Below are 21952 nucleotides of genomic sequence, written 5' to 3'. Positions count from 1 at the left end.
ATTCTGAGGAGATGCAAAAACGTCCAACACGGGGTTCCCCCACTGGCGGCAAAGATCCTTGAAGACCAGAGGGTTCAGTTCCCACTCGTGTGTCTGATGTTGAAGCCTGCTCAGAGTGTCTGCGATTGTATTGTCCTCTGTGGCCACATGGATGGCTACTGGATAGACATGGTGACGGTAACACCACTCCCAGAGGAGGATGGATAGGTATAGGAGTGATTGAGAATGAGTTCCTCCCTGCTTGTTGACATAATGCATTGTGGTAGTGTTGTCCGTCACTAGCTGAACTCCGCGGCCCTGTAGAAGTGGAAGGAAGGACCTGAACGCCTTGATGACTGCAAGCAGCTCCAGGTGATTGATGTGGAACATTGCTTCCTGTGGAGTCCAGAGGGCATGAATGGTGTGGTGGCCGCAGTGTGCCCCCCAGCCGGACGGACTGGCGTCCATTGTGACTTGGGCGGTGAGACGGAGTGGACGAAAAGGACGGCCGACCGTGAGGTGAGGTGTGTACGTCCACCACTGGAGCTGTCTGACTAGCTCTGGCGTGACACGAAGACGTTTCCTCTGGCTGTCCACCATGGGGTCAAAAAGAGCCAGGAACCATGACTGGAGCGACCGTAACTTGAGACGAGCGTGGGCTAGCGCCGGTGTGGTAGAAGACATCAGGCCGAGAAGGTGCTGGGCATGATGGGCTGTCACCCGGCCACGTGGTTGGAATTTTCTGATGGCTCGCTGTATCTTGTGTATTCTCTCTGAGGGGAGAAATGCACGACCCTTCACGGCATCTAAGCAGACCGCTATGTACTGTACAGTTTTGGAGGGGATGAGGTGAGACTTCTCTTTGTTGACAGTGAGTCCGAGATTGAGAAGGAGATACAGGATGAACTTTGTGTCTTTCAGGGATTGCCTCCGTGACGTGGAGACCACTAGCCAATCGTCCAGATAAGGATAGACGTGGATGCCCCTGAGACGAAGGTAAGCTGCCACTGGGGCCATGACCTTGGTGAAAGTTCGGGGAGCTGTGGACAGGCTGAATGGCAGGGCCTGGAATTCGTAAATTGTGCCCTGAAAAATGAACCGGAGATACTTGCGGTGGTCGGGGTGGATAGTGACGTGAAAGTAGGCGTCCTTTAGATCTATAAGGACGAACCAGTTGTCTTTCTTCAGCAGGTGCATGATGGACTCTAAGGTGAGCATTCGAAACCGTCTGGGTCGCAGGTAAGTATTTAGGAGTCTTAGATCGAGTATGGGCCTTATGCCTCCTCCTCATTTTGATACAGCAAAGTAACGGGAATAGAACCCGTGTTGTATGTCGCGGGGTGGTACTGGATAGATGGCATCTTTTTCCAAGAGAGATGAAATTTCTTCCTCTAGCGAGGAATCGAAGGGGGAGCAATTTATGAAGCCTAGCGGAGGAGATTTTATAAACTCCAGCTGGTAACCGTATTGAATGATCCTTAGAGCCCAAGTATCGGTTGTGATAGCAGACCAGTTGTGTAGAAACGGTTGAAGACGGGTGGTGGGTGGTGAATGGGTGAGTATGGGAGGACGAAAGTCAAAGATACTGTTTTTGTTTTCTCCCAGGTGGTTTAAAGGATTGACGACGGTGAGACTGACGAGGCCGGTATCCCTGAACAGAAGAGGAGGACTGTCCGGAACGTTGCTGAGGTAAGTGTTTATAAGGACGGTATTGCTGAGAAGGTTGCTGATATTGGCCGTAAGGTTTACGCCATTGGGGTCTTCTCTGTCTAGACTGAGTCTGAACAGAATAGGACTTTGCAGTCCTCTTAGCTTTGTGGAGATCCTCTAAGTGGGAGTCAGTCTTTTCATTGAACAAGCCACTAGCGTCGAAGGGGAGGCTCTCAACCTTAGATTTGACATCATCCATTATGTCCGCAGAACGGAGCCAAGCATGTCTTCGGATAGTAATGGCAGACATGAGAACCCTAGCAGCGATCTCTGCTGCATGGCGAATGGAGAGGCGTTCATGTTTGGATACTGTCTGAGCCTCCTCATATGAGTTTAGAAAAGCTTGCCGGGTGTCTTCAGGTATCATTTTCAGCCCTGGCAAAACTTTGAGCCAGAGCTGTTTGTGATAAGCTCCTAACACAGTCTGATAATTGATGACTCGGAGCAACAAGGTGATGAGGGAGTAGATTTTCCTGCCTATGATCTCCAGTTTTTTACCTTCTTTGTCAACGGGGGTAACGTGAACCTTGGCAGATGGTCTGGAGCAACTTGTTTCTACAATGAGTGAATTTGGAATTGGATGCTTGAGCAGAAAATGGGTGTCAGCCCCATGAATTTTGTAAAAGTTCTCTGTGCGACGAGGAACATTGGGAGTATTCGCAGGCTGAGCCCAGAATTCCTTAATGGTCTCCATAACCACTGATACAAAGGCTATACTGGGAGGAGCGGTGCTATCCTTCTTAATGTCTCCGAAGAATAAGTCTTCACCCGGAGGTGAAGGAAGATTCAAGTCCAACTTCAGGGTTTTAGCAAGCCTTGACATCATCTGGGAGTAGCAAGAGAAGTCCTCAGATGGAGAAGACGCGTGAGGATCCCCAGTGTCCGAAACCACCACATCTCCCTGAGGCAACTCGTGAGGTGGCAGGGGCAGGGATTGTTCCTGATCGGAGTCAGAAGACTGCTCTGTGGACACCTCATCTGGGTCCGAGGAGAAGACATCTCTTTTCTTTTTTGGAGGTGGTCCCTCGATGCCGACTGGTGCTGTTTGAGGCTGTGACGGGACCGCAGTTGATGCCGACGTTGAAGGTACTGGTTGCGGTGCAGGGGCAACCGGTAATGAAGGGGGTTTAGCCCCGACGCGGATAACTCGACGTCGACCTTGAGGACGGGTGGACTCCGGCGAAGAGGACAGATAAATGTACCGGATCTTTCTATGATACCGATCCCGAGACGCGGACGTCGAAGACGAGGAAATGGACCTCGAACGACCATGTCGACGTCGATGGTGTTTACGACGTTTGGGTCGGTCCGAATCCACGGAATAGGAAGAAGAGGATCGACGTCGGTGCTTGCTACGACGTCGATGGGACCTGCGCTTCTTCCTAGAGCGTTTACGTTTCGAAGATTTCGATTCTGAAAGGTGGGAAGAGTCGGACTGGGTCGAAGCTCGACGCTTCCTCTTCGACCGTTTTCGTCGAGGAGACTTCGATCTCGAGTGGTCGGTAGAAGGGGACCGACTCAAGGAATGGTGCTTGTCCGTGCGAGGACGCTTGTCTCGAGGGGATTTCGACCTCGAACGCACGGGAGAGCGAGGACACTTGTCCCATGAAGATCTCGATCCGGAGTGTACGGACGAGATCGACAGAGGAGACGACCCCTGGCCCGCAGGAGATGGGCTATGTGGGGCAGAAGTCAGGCCAGTAGTGGCTCCAACCAACTGGCTCGGCGTCTGGGAAGATATTCCCGCCGGCGGCACGGCTTCAGTGCGTCGAGCAGGAGGTGGAATGGCTGCCCCGGACGAAGCATCGAAGCGTCTCGACAACTCCTCGAGGATCGGAGAAGGTATCGACCCGGAGGCTGGCGACAGCTGAAGGGACGTCGCCTTAGGCTTGGCAGACGCCTTGGCTTTCGATGTTTTGGACGGCTTCGTTTTCGGTGGAGCAGGAGCCGGCGGCTCGGGGTTCGAAGCAAGAGTGGTCGACTTCGACGCTGCGGACTTCTTCGACACTTTTGAGACTTTAGAAACCACTGATTGTACGGGGGCTGCTCTAGAAGTGGAAGCCATTTCTCCCTCCGAAGGCGCTGTGGAAGACAATGTTGACTCCCACAGGTGAAGTTTAAGGCGCTGTTGGCGAGCCTTAAGGGCGGCTTTAGTAAAAGCTTTGCAGTGTGGGCAAGTTTTGGAGTTGTGCGACTCCCCTAAACAATACAAACAAGTATCGTGGCCGTCTTGGTGGGGAATTTTGTGATCGCACACCACACACCTGCTAAAGGGTCTGGACGGGGACATAGGGTGGTAAGACACCGACGTCGACTAGTCCAAAGGAGAAAGCAAAGAAGTCCGTAAAACAGTCCGAGTGAAAGCCATGGAAAATAGAGAAGAACCGATGTCGTCTAGTTTGAAGGGAAAAAACGCGAGGGTAGTCCGTATAGCCAAAACTTTAGGTCAAAAACGAAGGAATAAATCCGATTTTCTAAGATATAAGAATGCAGCTAAGACGAGAGGTTCCAAACCGCCAGGCGGAAAAATGGAACTGAGGGACGGTTAGGCTGGGCGTGTGCAGTAGGGGTAGTCCTAAACATTGTTACTTTTCTCTTGCAGCTAGAGAATGTTCCGAGAGGACCGACGCTGGCGCTGGTATTAACCCTTTGTGTGCATTCACAGAAGACCACGATGAAGAAACAAAATTCCATAAAAGTGTGAAAGCTTTTCAGATCTCCAGAATGCTTGAGAAGGCTAGAGAGGCAAAAAGACAAAAAGTAGGAGATGGGGGAAGGCAGGCATGTTAATAGAAAACTCCAGAAATGAAACACAATATTGGCCCCATCTTTTCCCGATCTCCTACATTTTTGGTTCCACTCTGAATGTAACCCAAGCTCAATGACACATACAGTAAACTATAATGGGTTTGGTGTGAGCAGAACTCCTTGTGCAAACGCTGCTGCTTTGCGGTCAGGCCAGGGGGAAAGACATTTAGCTCTCTAGATGTTTTGAACTACAGCTCCCATAATCCCTTACTATTGACCATGTTGTCCGGGATTTAGGGAACTCAAATCCAAAAGCCAAAGGTTCCCCATTCCTCAGCTGTGCCAGATGAGGCTACTGTTCAAATCTTCATTTCACTATGCAGCCCAGTGAGTGATCCAGTCACTAGCTTGTTCTGAGGATAGTATGTAAGCTGACCTGGGTTCATTAGATTAAGGGCAGGATAAAAATGTAATAATAAGAAGAATTATGTACTAGTGAATCGTACAAGAGACTGTCCAATAGCTTAGCCTTCCCATTTGCCTTTTACTTCTCCCATTGCAGTAGCACAGACTATATAAGAATTTCACAATGGGCTATGCATGAACAATCATAATGCCCCTGAATATTTTTTTTAATTAATGATGATACACAGAAGTAGTTCTCAGTTTGATATAAGTGTAAGACTTAAGAGGATCCTTTCATGCTATCACTGGGACAGATTGTGCCTCCAGAAATAGGCACCAAGCTTCTTTGGCTGTTCCTATATCTGCTTGTCGAGAAACAAATACAAAGAAAGCAAAGCATGGAGGCAATCATATTCTGGGTGTGGTTCCTCAACCTACTAGTCAACCTACTGTAGACTGGATTCTTTCAGAGATCTCCCTGAACTGAAACAACCCCAAGCAGGATGTTTTGGCCATAACTGAATTAGGAAGAGGGTGGAGATATGTCAAGCTTAGAGTGAATAAAACCAGGGAATGCAGTTAACCAGATGTGGGCAACACAAATGTAGCCCCTGCTCAACACTCCAGGAGTTAGGTGGTGGACTCTGGCATCAAATTGGATTTGAGCCACCATTTATTATATGTCTCTAACCCTGGATAATGGCTAAGAGATGAGCCAGAGAACTTATTTATACACACAATCCCTGACAGTTGTTGCCACACCAGTGATAATATCCTAATGTGATTAACTCCATGTATTACAATACTGATTTGGCAGCCATTATAACTGAGGAGGTGCATGGATGAGCCAGTGTTTTACCTACCAGTAGTTGGGAGGGAACTGCTAAATATTGCACCTAAATACCATAGGTGTTACACCACAAAATAAGAATGCCTGCAGCTTATAGCAAATTTTCTCCATTTCTTCAACAAAAAAGAAAAAAGTCTAAAACTCAACAAAGCCTGGCTTCCAGCACTGAAAAATACAGCATGTAAAAGGTCAATGAACTCTACCCAGCCACAAGGACTGGTGATCACTGCACACAAAAGACTAACTAATGACACCCATCAACAACAGTGACAGATCATCTCCCCCCTTATCACAACAATACACACATAACAAAAAACACCCTGATTACCATAATACCCCAATCTCCTGAAAAGGACAAAAAGCTGATCCCACAGCTACAAATACTCAGCTATCCCACACACTACACCAGAACACAGACAGAGTTCTAACTCCTGTCCTCCAAAGATGCCAGACACAGAGACTGGAGCAATGTTAGGAAGAAAAACCTTGGGAACATGGCCAAACAGCCTGAAAAACCTACAACAACCACTATATAAAGTACATAGATAAATTTTACTTGATTTGCGCATTTCTCCCCAGAGTGTATTTGTCCTTTGTTTTTTCAACTCCATGCCTTTTTCTTTTTTACCAGTTCAAATTTCTAAATGTGGGCATTGTTTAAAATGTGTAGAGATATTGTGCTGGCTGAATAGCTCAGTGAGTTGGGTATCTGACTGCAGTACCAGAGGTTAGGAATTTGAATGCTCACTGTGGCTCCTGTGGGAAAAGCCAGTCTGTGTAATCTTGGGCAAGCGGCACAATTCCAAGGCACTCCCAGAAGAAGGGAATAGTATGCAGTGGTATAGGTTGCTTCTGAACACTCTATATGTATAATACCTTGGAAAGGATTGCCATAAGTCAGAATTGACTTGATGGCACATAATTATTAATTATTATAGAAATGTTACCAAAGACATGCATGAATATAAAAAAAAACCTCACATAAAATCTCACAACCTGGAAATGAAATAGTGATCAGAAGAAAATGCAAGTAGGATTCAGTGAACTGCAACAAAACTGAGGCAGAGATTAATCCTTAATTAAAAGTAAGTTTATTTTACTAAAAAGAATGATATTAAATCACAGACACCGAGCAACAGATTTTACTGAGGAACCCATGAAGTGATTCTTTTACCCTTACTGCAATATTTTCACCTTTCAAACCTTGCCATTTATCTAAATTCATCACTTGGACTCCCTAAATTGTGGGTGTCAGTATAAAAACTGTCAAAACCACCCAGTGGTAACCACATTACTCCAGTTAAAATGTATGTTTGGATCACACTTCAGCTTCTCCATGAAATGGTTTTAATATACTCCTTGACAATTTCTTTCAAACTTGTAAGATACCTGGGAGACGTTGCAGTGCAGGCTTATAAATTCCACTGCCAAAGCACAAAGGGTCAAAATATACAAAATGAACTTCACAACTGTAAGGTAATAAAATGTTACTCCTCCAGAGGCACATTCCTTCAAAGCTTCCATGGCAGTATAATCAGATATCAACTTAAGTCTGTGTTTACATTCTTCTGATGACCAATCAGAGAACAGAAACAAGCTAGTCTGCAACTTGTGGAGCTGAGGAAAAGCCTGTGCTGGGATAAGCAAATGTCTTTTGCCTCTTGAGATGGCTTCACGTCTTAATGTCATGCTTAGCACATTGTATAGTCTGACCCATAAACAGCCATAGCCAGTTGCTCCATTGGCTGACATCTACCACATGCCAATGAACACTGCCAATTATCTCTTTATCCAAGGGATAAAGTAAGTATCTAGTCAGCTTGCTTTTCCAGTTCAGAATTCCAGATTAACAAGCACTTCCAAACAGAAAGGAGAATATTATTCTGACTCAGAAGGCTATTATTTTTGTTTATGAGATACACCCACCCATTTTCAGCTGGACCCAACCAAGCACCTATCATTAGCCACTGGCACGTGCCAGAGATGGCACACAGAAGAGCAATGCACACACTGGGATCTGAAAGCCATTACAACGCAATTAATAATACAATTCTTAGGATTTTGTATTTAAATCCCACAGGCAAGAAATGACTCAAATGTTTTCTAGAGATATATGACTGAGAGTGTTTGCAAGTCTTCTGAAATGAGCAGTACTGTCTGAAGCTCTGTGAAAACCTGCAGATCTTGATTCTCAGATTGCAGAAATTTAACAGGAAACAGAGGCTACTAAACAGAACTTGTAGCAGCCAAGGAAATATATAAGTGATAGCCAAGAGTATCCCAGCAGACTTCTTAACAGTGTAGCTGGGCATCCTAGTGTCACTCCCCTGCCCGATTTTATCCCTCTCTGGTGAAAGGAAAATTATTTCCTTTTGAATCTCATAAACTGCATTACTGCAGTCAAGACCCTGCTTACAACCTGAGTTCAATCCCAGGTAGATGACTTAAGGTTGACTCAGCCTTACATCCTTCTGAGGTTGGTAAATTAAGCACCCAACTCATGTGAGGCGGGGGGGGGATGTGTAGTCTGCATAATTAAGATGTAAAATGACTGGAGAGTGCTTTAAGCACTATGAGCAGTATCCAAGCAGCACACTTTGCTTTAATTATTTTAAATTCACACCTGATGCATATATATATATATATATATATATATATATATATATATATATATATATATATATATATATATATATATATATATATATATATATATATATATATATATATATATATATATATATATATATATATATATATATATATATATATATATATATATATATATATATATATATATATATATATATATATATATATATATATATATATATATATATATATATATATATATATATATATATATAAGCATCTGCACATTTTAGGCAGAAATCTGTCCCCTCATTTCCTTTTACTATTATAGTCATTCCTCCTTTTTGACGAGACAGATGTGACCACTTTAATGCCAAATCTAGAGTGGGCAACTTCTATCCCTGCTTCTTCCTGACCTCCAACACCCCCCACTGCTGACACCCTACCAAGGCAAATTTTGCCCCAGAATCCTCAGGAGGCATAATCTGCCATATAGACATAATCCCCCCCAAACCTGTTTCAAGCCTTTAGGAACCTTTTTTGAAAAAGGGAAGTCTATACCCTTTCAGAGGTGTGATTGGGAGGTTAAAATGTCTTTGAAAGGCACACTAAGGCCCATGAGGTGTTTACATGCTTCCTACCTCTGAATTAAAGCATTCAAGCACTCTATTCCTAAATTCTTCTTTCTTTCTTCATATCAGAACATTGCAAAATTCAAAATCATGGGCACAATGATATATAGTCAAAATCAAAAAACAATTAAAATGTCAAGACAATCAGATAATTTTTGACCAGAAGCGGTCAGAGCCTGAGATGGGTGCAGAAAGTTTTCCTCAACTTCAACTGTCATCCAGGGGGATAGTATCCATGAATTGGGGTGGGGAGGCGTTGCAGCATGTTCTAGTACAACGTTTCTAGAAGTGAAGGATTGTCTGGCTGCATGCCATTGTCCAGGGGACAGCCAATATCCAACCAAATAATTTAATTAAGATATAATTCAGACACAGTGGAACTTCGTGTATTTTATTGTACTGTGGAGGGAGTCTAAATGTAGGTCAAAATGGCCCAGGATTACATTTGAGAACCTTCATGACATGTTATTAAAATCACACACACATATATAACTTTATGGTGGAGCAAAATATTCCTTAGAAGCACCACATTAGCATGCTTAAGACATTAACAAATAACAATCAGATTCACCTACTATGGATGAAAAAGGATATCTTCACACAGAGATATTGTGTTCAAAAATTGTCTGCTGCTGTGATTTTATTTTCTCCTGGATGAGAGTGAAATACAGTAGTGCCTTTTTCCTCAGAAGTAATTTTAGCAAAAGTGGCTGTTTTGTATCATTTGTTTTAGGAGACTCATGGCAAGTGGTTAAACTGCAGTACTTTAGCCAAAATTTCTGCTCATGACCTGGGTTCTATCCTAGGTAGCCAGCTTGAGGTTAATTCAGCCTTCCATCCTTCACCCAGTTTGCAATGTGTAGCCTGCATAATTAAATTGTAAACCGCCCAGAGAGTGTTTTAAGCACTATGGTGTGGTATATAAGCAGCACGCCTTGCTTCGTGTACAATTGTTCTTCTGCAAAAAACACTTTTGCAAATGTTACATTCAAAGAGGACTAAATTGTGAAAAATGAACAAAAACTTTCATAATCGTACTATAGGGGAAAACTCTTAATTTTTTCAAGAACTAAGTGTGAATATTTAAATCTCTAAATATGCTGTAACAAGCAGTTGCCACATTCCAACACCTTCCATCTTGATGTCAATAATGAGAGCTAAAGGCCATGCATCCCCTCAAAACACAATCTAGTTTTACACTTGTTTACTGCCAGCACTAGGATGTGATTTACACTGCAGTTCACATAAAGTAACAGACAAAACAAGGGGACTGACTGTCAGCTGGGCCAACTCCTCTCCTTACTTGATCCAGAACATCAAGAGCCCTCAGCTTGTGTTTAGGAGAAAACATCCCGTTGCCTCACTTCAAGCAATGCACAAGCCTTAAGATTATAATTCAAAAGACTTTAAAAAGTGAATACTGCTTTTGGAAAGGGCCCGGCTTTGAAAAATTATTTGTTACTTCCTTAATCTCTTGCTTGAGGGACGTGGTGGCGCTGTGGGCTAAACTGCAGAAGCCTGTGCTGCAGGGTCAGAAAACCAGCAGTCGTAAGACCGATTCCATGCGATGGAGTGAGTTCCCGTCGCTTGTCCCAGCTCCCGCCAACCTAGCAGTTCGAAAGCATGCAAATGCAAGTAGATCAATAGGGACCACCTCGGTGGGAAGGTAATAGAGTTCCGTGTCTAAGTCGCACTGGCCATGTGACCACAGAAGATTGTCTTTGGACAAAACGCTGGCTCTATGGCTTGGAAACAGGGATGAGCACCGCCCCCTAGAGTCGAACATGACTGGACAAAAATGGTCAAGGGGAACCTTTACCTTTACCTAATCTCTTGCTTGGTTAATGGAATGCTACACTAAGACTCAAACACCTCAAGGGAGGGATTAATTATACACAATAGTGCAAAGTATAAAAATGAGGAACAGATGAATATTAATACTTCATTCCATTCTATATTAGTTTGCAAGCAACTGCTGTTGATGTTGATAGAGCTTAGATCTAATAAAGTATGCTGAGGAAGGTGCTGTAAAGGATGCCCCTGTCCTTTAGTCAGGAATCTTATCTTTCTCCTGTTAGTGCATGCTACTTTAGCTTCTGCTAATACACCAAGCTGTTTCTTTGAATATTTATTTATTTATTTAATTTATATGCCGCCCACTCTACCCAAAGGTCTCTGGGCGGCTTACAACAATTAAAATTCAATTAAAATGCAATAAAAAAATAAAATGATTAAAATACAATTAAAATTGCTATCAGGACCCACAGTTGATGTTATTTCAATTAAAAGCCTTCTGGAACAAGAAGGTTTTGACCTGGCTCCGAAATGTCATCAACGTCGGTGCCAGACGAATCTCAGTCGGGAATATCTCTATCCCCTCTCCAAACAATATGAAATCAGACATTACCTAGCTTGGTTAGTAGTCCACACAGCCCTTTCACCAGACTTGGACACAATTCCATCACGGAGCTGGTGATGGTATTACAAATTGGTGACAGTTTGATAATGTGTCGACCTCATGTTCCATTCTTTCTTTCATGCTCCCCTTTCATGCTGTGGTGGCTTCAGGAACATTGACTGTTGCCCCTCCATTTCCATTGTGTCTACTTCTCCCAAATCCAAGCTAGCCTCTCCCAAGACATTTTCCTGCCGTAAACAAAGGGGAAGATCCGACTCCCAGAATCATTCCACTTTCAGAAGCTGAATAGACTGATGCATCCACATGGGAAATAAGACAGCATCCTCTACTCCACTTGAGGACCACAAGCTGTCTTAAGGCATGGAGGGCAGGTCATGGACTGTTTGGCCTCCAGCAAAAAGGACAGGCCAGAGAGATTCCAGAGGAATGGCTGAAGAGGTCAATGTCACTGTCCTGTCCCCTGCCTCTACTTCCAATGGTGGAAGACTCACTGTGGTTCAGAGCATAAAAGCAACAGAAAAGCAACAGATAAGCAGCATGGTCATGGAACACAAGGAGAAATCAGGTATGGGAGCTAGCCAACTGTGACTAGGCTGCAAAGAAACAGAAAGACAGTGTGTGAAGTGTGTGCTCAGATGTATCCAGCCCTTGCACAACTTGGAAAAATTGTTTTCTTGGACTACAGCTCCCAGAATTCCCTCCCCTAAGATGGTGGCCATGTAAATCACAGATTTTAGGAGCTATAAGGCAAAATAACAACTTTTCCAAACTCCAGATTGATGGGGAAAATGGTAGATGGTAAAGCATAATTTTGCTTCAGATGGAACAGTATGGTGCTCACATGACTGTAAATCTACCTTCACTGATTCATTTGAGAAACTCATTAAAGCTGTTCCTGTCATTCACGTGTAAATACCAGGAACTTAAAAGCACTGTAATTGTCACATGTGAAACAAATCTTGAAAATCAATGATATCAAGCATGCCCTGGAAAAACACATCAGCTGTAAGCCCTCTTCTGAGTTGGATAAAAGCCTGATGAGTCTTCTGGAATGTGGCTGCATCCTCCCCTCCCCCCACTTTTGGGTGTGATTTAGGGTCGCTTGCCTTTTGCAAAAGCATTAGATACTAAGGAACCACTTATATCATACCCAGGAGAGACTGTCCTTGAATAAATGAATTAGACATCCGATTTTTACGGGTATCCATACAATTGTCCCAAGTTCCATGATACCCCATGAATAGAAATGGAACAGGATACAGTTTTCCCTATTCTATCATCCATTTGATGGCATACATGAAATGTGTGCCTTATCCTGCAGCATATCATTTGGACTACCTGTTTGGCTAGAAAGAACAATACAAATGATTCACTCCTGTTGGAAAATATTACTCCGGACATTGAACAAGTGAAAGAACAGAGAGATATCACTGAATGAATCTTTCCCATTTGTTGGGTTTTAGCTGTGTTATCTCCTGCAGGGGTAAGCATGATCTCTAGAAACAGGAAAGAACACACCTCTCCCCACATGAAAACTGCATGGACACATTAGACTTTGCACAGAAGTGTGAAAACAGGAAGCGCTCCTTAGTTGCCTTGTTTACCAAATTACCAAAGCTGGTTCCAACCTCATATGGAAATACAATAGTTTTGTCATGCTTAGGAATAGACTTCTAGGAACATGCTAATAAGTAGGATATAAATCCTTTCAATCAATAGCAGGAGGAGGAGGAGGAGGACAAGAAGGAAGAAGAAAAAGAAGAAAGAAGAAGAAGGACAGATAGAGTTGGATTCTTCTTGTCTTTTTCTTGCCATGACCAGAGAAATAAATTCAGCTCCTGATGCACTGCTTACAAAATACATATATTGGTTTTATAGGAATTCATCAAAGACCATTCAGTTTTTCAGTGTAAGTATAATCACAGAGATATTTCTTTAAAGATTTCCTCCTCAAATTTATTTTTCTCCTTCCTCTGAGCTCTTATCTCCCTGTGCATGGTTTGATGTACAAAAACAAAAAAGTGAAAAACAAAACCCTCACAAACTTATTTTTAGCCAGCTCAGAAAATGAAGTGACGCCCAGAGTTTGATTTGACATTTCTAAACACTTAACAGAGTTTTGACAGTATCCTAGAAGCTATAGTTATTGCAGGAAGCCAGAAGCAGAAGAGAGATAAGAAGATTGCTGAACTTGGGACAAATTCTTTCTGTGTCTCTCTGTGTGTGCTTGTGTTTTCTTCTCTTTCAACTAGAAAATGTGCCCCCCAGTCTCAGCTTCTGATCTGCCTTCCACTAGAAAAGCAAATTTGAAAGGAGCAGCAGTATCTCCTTCTCCTTTCTTAGCCAAAATAATAACAAAAATACTTCCACAGGGTGTAATGGTGTTTCTGTGTAGCAGCAAAAGCAACAAAGTGTTTTGCTACACCTTCAAGACAAACTGATTTATTCTAGTCCATGAAATTTTCCACCACACTGAACAACAACTGTGCCTGTTTCTTGAGATTACCACACTAGGCTTGTGGCAAATGAAGGCTTTCTTAAAGTTATGAGGATGTAGGGAACTTGTAGCAGCACAGGGACATGGGCAGCTGACTTTATACTAAGTTAGTCTTGTGTTATCAGATGACTGGCAGCAGCTTTCAGACAATATTCTTTTCTGGCCTCCCTTGGACATCCCTGGTATTTCCTATAAGCCTTGCTTCAGACAGTTTACCGGGCCCATCTTTGCTTTCAAGATCAGATGTAGTTAAGGTGATGAGACAATAAGGAAGTGGCTGAGCTTGGGGCAAAGTCCATGTGTGTGCATGTATTTCACATATTGTATTTAAATTTTCCCCCAAAGTTGTGATGAAGACCCAAAGCTTGATTAACAGAGAGCCAATGATTACATGGCAGTGTGGTTTAAAAGGCTATTTACAAAGGAGGACTGGCTAAAGCAAATAATTCTTTGTGTTTCACCTGCTCTATGGCATTATTGAAATCTTTTTCTCTCCTGCAACAAGCCAGCCAGCTGCCTGGGCCCTTTCTTTCTCCAAAGTTTTACAGAAAATCAAGAAAACCAAATGGCAATCAAGCACATGGTTACACTGGGCAGGAGTCACATTGATTTATGTGGGATACCAGCACCTGTCATTGTGAACTGGCACATTGCTACAAGGCCCAAACCACTGGCCACAGGTGTACTTTAAGCCACACATAGGAAAAATTTAGAACTGGGAAAGACTCTTGTGGATCACAGCTCTTGGACCTCCTAGTCAGCAGAGCAAGCTGCACAGCAAATCTCCAGAGTTAAGTGGTATGGGACAAACAAAAGTCATGCACACAGAGATCCCATTGAAACAAGCCACTTTGTTGTCTCTATATAGATCAGGGTGGGCAATCTGTGGCCCCCCACCAGATTGTGCTGGACTGTAATTCCCATCATCCTCACTATTGGTTAAACTAGCTTGGGCTAGATGTTGTTGTACTCTAACAACTATCTAGAAATCCACTGGAGGCCCATTGCTGAATGAAACAAATTATTTGTACCTATTAATACCTAATATGAAGAGGCTTCTATAAGCCCTTGACCAGTCATAGATGTTTTAACTTGACAATCTTATTTTTATGGTATAAATATTAAACATTAAACAACACTGCTGGATAGCTCAGTGGCTTAGGTCTCTGGCTGCAGACCCAGGGACTTGGGAGTTCGATTCCCCACTGTGCCTCCTTGACAGGGGCTGGACTCGATGATCCATGGGGTCCCTTCCAGCTCCACACTTCTGCAATGATGATGATGATGATGATGATGTTTATGATATGCCCAAACCTTGGGTGATATTATTTTAAATAAGTCACTTAAGGTATTCTTTCTCGCTAGGATGTTATCAGGTTGGTAGTAATGTAATTGTGCAGTGCTTTGGGGACACTAGAAAGCAACACAAATTGTCTATGACTTGACTAGGCTCCATATGAAGGGAACATATATCCCAGAGTCTTCTGAAAAGATGCAGGGAATTCAGGTTGGGAGGAGCCCAATACACTGACAGCAACTTATCCTGCTTCCTAGATGGCTGCAGCCAAGCCAAGCAAAACATGCCACCCACACATTTATTGAAAGTATGCCTGTTCTCTAATTTTAAAATGTCATTCATTCTCTTGGCCTCTGAAATGTTGGTAGTTCTTTGCAAATTCATATCATTAGCTAATACATTTTCTGGTACATAGTCTGCTTATTAATTTTGGCAGCTTTATCCAAACTTCGATGTGACAGGAAAATCCAAAAGCAGGAATCATGGACACACACACCCTTGAGTAATCTTCCTACCTCACACAAATATGACCTTTTCCTCCATCCAAATCTGCCTTCTTTTCCCTATTTTCCATTCAGCACATTCCAACTGCATCTTGACCCTTAAGTTTACATGATACATAAACAACTATGGCCTAGATTTTCCACCCACAATTGTTTATGGATGCAGTCCTTCTATGAAAGATTAGACTCTGCCCTAGTGCTCCAGTAAGGGCATCCAAGTGCCATTAATTTCACCTGCAATTATATGAATTCCTCATATTGTGAGCACAAAGAAGGAAGCACAATGAAAAGCTGGCTGATAATTTAGCCTCAAGTAACTGCAGTATACAAGGCATCTAATTCAAGGTTTCAAATGCATGTACAGTACAAGTAAGTTCACTATGTTCCACCTACTTACATAAGATGTCTGCCTCCACACCCACCTCTGGTATAGTACATTACCAAGAGAGTTAAATTAATGTGGCAGACATATTGACATTCAGACAATAAACACCCACACAATTACTGTCATATTATTTGTGACCCATTTCCCTCAGAATGTACACAGGCACATTGATGTTCCCCATACATGCTTGAAAAACATCAAATATATTAATGTAGCCATATAAACATCCACATCTACAAATATTAGCATTTAAATCACCATGACACAAAAATGTCACATGTTTAAAATGCGTCTTTTTTCCCTTTAAGGAGAAGGCTTTTCTGACAGAAATAATATGTAACAATCAAGGGGGAGGGGGCATAGGGTACAAATTTTTAAAAGCATTTTTATTGGACCTCTCAACAGCAAATGCATTTCTTCTTCAGAGTTCTGATTTGACAGCACAGAGCACGCACACATCATAGGCATCCTTCAGTCTCAAGAGACTATGGTATCGTGCTCTGTATGGAGGACTTGGAACAGCGTCTAGTGTGGCTGAGGAGGCCAATTTGAGAGTGACAATCCCTTCCACACTTAGGACAAATGCAATCTGTACCCAGTCTAGCTCCCTGATTTTGCTGCTTTCGTGACTGCCTCTTTGCCTCAGCCTGCTGGGCGAGGGTCTCTTCAAATTGGGAGAGGCTGTGATGCACCGCATGCCGCCAGGCTGAACGCTCCGATGTCAGGGTTTCCCATCTGTTGAGATCCATTTCCAAGGCCTTCAAATCCCGCTTGCAGATATCCTTGTATCACAGCTGTGGTCTCCCTCTGGGGCGATTTCCCTGCACTAGTTCTCCATACAGGAGATCCTTTGGAATCCGACCATCAGCCATTCTCACGACGTGCCCGAGCCAGCGTAGGCGTCACTGTTTCAGTAGTATATACATGCTAGAAATTCCAGCTCGATCTAGGACTACTCTATTTGGAACTTTGTCCTGCCAGGTGATACCAAAAATACGTTGGAGGCAGCGCATATGGAACGTGTTCAGCTTTCTCTCCTGCCATGCATGAAGGGTCCAGGACTCACTGCAGTACAGGAGTGTGCTCAGGACACAGGCTCTATAGACCTGGATCTTGGTGTATGCTGTCAGCTTCCTATTGAGCCATACTCTTTTTGTGAGTCTTGAGAACATGGTAGCTGCTTTGCCAATGCGTCTATCCAGCTCGACGTCTAGGGAAAGAGTGTCAGAGATGGTTGAGCCAAGGTACACAAATTCATGGACAACCTCCAATTCTTGCATGGAGATGGTAACAGAGGGAGGTGAGTCCACGCCCTGGCCCATGACTTGTGTTTTCTTCAGGCTGATAGTTAGTCCAAAGTCTTGGCAGGCCTTGCTAAAACGATTCATGAGTTGTTGGAGGTCTTCGGCAGAGTGGGCACGCACCCCCCCACACACAATTAGACTGAAACTCAATGATTGTGTCAGCAAATGCCCAGACTGATAAAGAATCCCTCAGCACTCAAAAACTCGTCTGTTTTTCATATTTAATGGACCAATACAAATAATGTTATCTATAACATGTTGCTTTGGGTATAATGAAGGAATAAACAATGCTATTCCTTTTTACCAACCACACACACACACACCTCATTTGTTTTTGAAATAACGAGTTATGAATGCTGTTGATTATTTACTTCCAAAAACCAACAAGAAATTAATTACATTTCAAAAATAGTCTCCCAAGCTCTGGGCTAGAATTCAGCCACTACATCAACAGATTTGGCTGCAAGGATCAAAGCAAGCTCACATCTCCCCAAGAGAAATCCATAGTGGTTATAGAAGCACAAATATGTACAGAAGTTACAGCCATCTGGACAGGAAAAAAAGTGGGATAAGCCAATGCAGCCCTCATTAGTCCACACACTCCCGCTGCCTCCAAATGTTCTAATTAAAGCATTCTTTAACTAATGTCAGTGCATATTGGCAAAAATTCTCATTTGCTTTTCAATGAAACAGGGAGTCAAATTGATCTAATAAATTGTCTACTTTAGATAGCTCTCTTGGCTCTCCTCCTCTGCAACTCCCTTTTGAGCTAGCAGAAATAAAAGTGGAGGCCTTTATTTACTCTACCTACCTCTTATCCTCCAGATGTTCACCTTAAGGCCTCACTTTTTAAAAGGATTTTTATTTACTTTTGGAATGAACACTTGGGAGAGCATCTCAAATAATGAATAGTACATTCATACATTATGGTGGCCATCTTAGGAGTGTGGGCAATTCCTCAACATGATGTTGTAGTTTTTAGACTGAAGAATGATTGCACTGTTCCACAATGCCTCCCAATAGTCAGGCCTCACATGCAAATACTTTTCTAAAGCCACCCACTCATCCAGGACAAACACAGGACAAATGCTTTGGAAACAAGACTTTTTAAAATGCCGCCATTTGGGAGTTTTCTCCTATACAAAACCACAGATAATATTCTTAGGTGGATTTTCTGGAACTTTGTGTACAATAACCCCCTCCATCTTACATAAGCTTGTTTCAGCAACAAGTATGCCTGAAGAAGGGAAAAGAATGTTTTGGAAAAATATTTCCTTTAATATATGCCTTCCAGCTGCAGGCAGCAATGTGTGCTCCTTGATATATTGTTGGACTACAACTGCCATCAGCCTTGGGCAGCTGATGGGAATTACAGTTAAAAATCATCAAGAGAGTCACATGTTTTCCACTTCTGTGCTGATAGATGGTACTGTATATTGGATCTCCTGAATCCAACTTCGGAATACAGAAATTTTCATTGTCAGGAATACATGGTAAACCTGACGAAGAAAAAAGATTAACATATTTGAACCATGGTTTTAGGACTAATGACGTTATAACGATATTTATGCTTCTCTCTTATCTGATATCCTATGATTATTTATTTATTTATTTATTTATTTATTTATTATTTATTTATTTATTTATTTATTTATTTTATACCCCGCCTATCTGGCCCACCGGACCACTCTATTGGTCCATTATGAATTGCCAATCTCCTATACATATAGAGAACCTGAGTAGGGTTTGTGTGTGTGTGTGTTTTATGCTGCCTTTAATGAACCTCTGACATAATTACATATTACACAATTAAATTATATGTCATTTAAATAGAATCAGTCTTTTTGTAAAATGCATGTGAATCTTTATGTGAATTTCTTCAAGGATTTATTAGATGGCTCCTAAATGTAAACAATGCCACACGCTCAAGCAAATCCATTCAAAGGGTCTCTCCTGTAACAAAGTCACAGTTCTGAGAGTGTATCATATCTCACAAGCAGAAAATATGATTTTATGCAGAAGGTCCCAGATTCAATTTTCTTCAGAAAGGAAAGGAAGCTGGAGGAGAGGAAGAAAACAGAATGGCACTGATAGAGGCAGAGAGGAGTGATGTAAAAACAATTAATGGTTGTTGTGGGTTTTTCAGGCTCTTTGGCCGTGTTCTGAAAGTTGTTCTTCCTAGCGTTTCGCCAGTCTCTGTGGCTGGCATCTTCAGAAGACAATCCTGTGCCCCTAAGAATGTTTGCGTCTAGGGCCATTTCCTTAGGGCAATTTCCTTTTCTAACAAGAAGTTAAGACAGAGTTCAGCCTATTCTAGGGGGTGAAACCTTCCAGCTTAGCTTTTCTCTGAATTAGGTATGGGTTGGACAGGTGAAACTCCTAGAATGCAGAATTCTGGGATTTGGAGGAAAAACAACAACCCTCAAATGGCACATTCTTATATGGACAGTCTGAAAAAGCAACATCTGGACAATGGACTCACCTCAACCGATAAATCTTTAAAAATACTTTTCTAGAACTCTTGGATAGCTCAGTTTAGGCATCTGGCTGCGAAGATAGAGGTTGGGGCCACTGTGCCTCCATGACAGGGGCTGGACTTGATGATCCATAGGATTCCTTCCAGCTCTGCAGCTCTAAGGTTATTGCGCCTAACCAATTTCTTTATGCTACAGTATGAGGCTGCCCACATGAAAAAAAATCAGTTTAGGGAAGCTCAAAGTGAAACTGGAAGATGTGGCTAAAGACCCAGTATTTCTAAAAACTCAGGGCTGAACTGTATGTTATGGATAACATGCAATTTTAGTTGAAATTGTGTTCCTGATTTATATCCAGCATGCCTGCATGTCTGAGAAATCTGACTTGCAAGTGAGGGCTCTAATTATGCCCCAAAGTCCAATCACAAATCCAAAGCAAACTAATTTGCAAACTACAGGAGGGGTGAAAAGCTGTGAAACTTGGACACTTTCAGCACTTCAGGACATTTTGCAGAAAATGAGCTGGGCTACATATGAAAGAATGGGAAAGCTTGTTAAAACAGATCATCGCTAATACATGGATTAAAAAAATGGAAAATTAATTATGAAGAGTGGTATATCAAGACTAGACATGTTTAACCTGAAGCATCAAGCACTGCTTCAAATGTCTTGGAACAGCCAGGAAATGTTGGCAGAAGATTCAGAGAAAATTGCTCAGGTGAAGTTTTGTCAATACTTATTAATGGGGGAAGGGGGAAATATCATATGCTGTCATGTGTATTTCCAGCTCTTGAAGACAGTGACCATTGCTGTGACACCAAAAAAGGAGAATGTTTTCAATTAAATTTGCATGTACAAGTTAGTGTGCACGGATAGTCATAATTACTGTGATTTAAGTACAAATACAATTTAACTCTTGACAGTGCAAAAGAATGGGATCAGATGGTTGCCTTATGTCTATTGACCAAAAGAAAGAAATGAGCTAAAATGGAGGGCAACCCAGCCAAAGGGTGGACCAATGACCACACTGTTTATGGACTACTCACAAATAGTAAAGTGATTTTTCAGCTCCATGTGCAAATATTTTCTGATATGGAGATCGACCATTATTATATGAGAAAAACACTGTATAAAATTACAATGCTCCCAGTGTTGTTGAATTCAGCATATGTTAAGTGCATAAACTGTATTATGCAAGAACTTCTTACCCTGCAGGAGGAGTGAAAGAAGACAGAAGAGCCTGAGGTTCACAAGACAAAGTCAGCCTGTTGCTCTTGATCCCTTGCTGTAATGATCCCTTGCTTCCTCAGCTCCAACTGCAGCTGTGGCTCTCTTAAAGATGGGGGTATTTGTATTTGTATACGAATACCTCCACACAGGTGGACATAACAGGTAGAATAGGTGGATTCACCTTCTGCTGTTGTCGTGGGCTCTGCGCTCCCTTCGTATCACTCTGGAGCTCACGGTCTGCGAGCCACTCTTGGCAGGAGGTGGGAGGATGAGTCTTGCTGCAAGGTTGAAGAGTGATTCACAGACCGCACGCTCCTGACCGATGGGAAGGGAGCATGGAGCCTGTGGCAGTAGCGGAAGGTGAGTGGACAGTCCGGCCCCAGGGGGATGGACCCTCGTTATGTCCACCTGTGCGGGGGTATTTATATACAAATACGAATACCTCCATCTCTACTTTCAGTCTGTTTTGCTCTGAGGGGGAAAAAGATAATCTGATTTTCAAAAAAGGGTTTCTCCCAAATTTTTTTCTGAGTTTGTTTGTAAAGATGCTTTAACACAAAAACATACAAATAGCCATACTGGCTCATATCAAAGGCTTGCCCACTTCAGTGTTCTGGCCACACAGGGGCCAATTAGTTTCCTATGGGGCACCCTCTTTTCTCCTATTCTTCAACAACTGATATACAGCATATTACCTCTGAAACTGAAGGTGACACTTTGTGGAGTTCCTGTGAGAAGCAGTATCTCTTAAAGTAAGACTTACTCTGATGAGATGATACATGAGTTCACCAGCAAATAATATACAGTAGTACAGTAGTACTCTAAGCAGAGTAGTAATAAAAAAAAAAACAGCACACCCTCCCCCTCACACAGAAAATATCCCTGTGTTCAAACTTCCTAGACTGTTTTATTCCAGTCCCATTAACC

General features: G+C 42.6%; 1 long non-coding RNA gene across 1 annotated transcript; it reads left to right on the top strand.

The window, feature by feature from the left end:
- The first annotated feature begins 911 nt into the window (after nt 1–911).
- Nucleotides 912–4412, top strand: LOC140706061 (uncharacterized). The gene is made up of 4 exons (XR_013543618.1): nt 912–975; nt 1168–1218; nt 1585–1668; nt 4292–4412. It is a non-coding gene; the product is annotated as an uncharacterized LOC140706061 (long non-coding RNA).
- Nucleotides 4413–21952: the final 17540 nt, after the last annotated feature.

Source organism: Pogona vitticeps, chromosome 3, assembly GCF_051106095.1.
Source record: "Pogona vitticeps strain Pit_001003342236 chromosome 3, PviZW2.1, whole genome shotgun sequence".
In the NCBI taxonomy this organism is placed as follows: Eukaryota; Metazoa; Chordata; class Lepidosauria; order Squamata; family Agamidae; genus Pogona; species Pogona vitticeps.
Note: the sequence above shows the minus strand (reverse complement) of the source record. Positions and strands in the feature narration are given on the sequence as shown.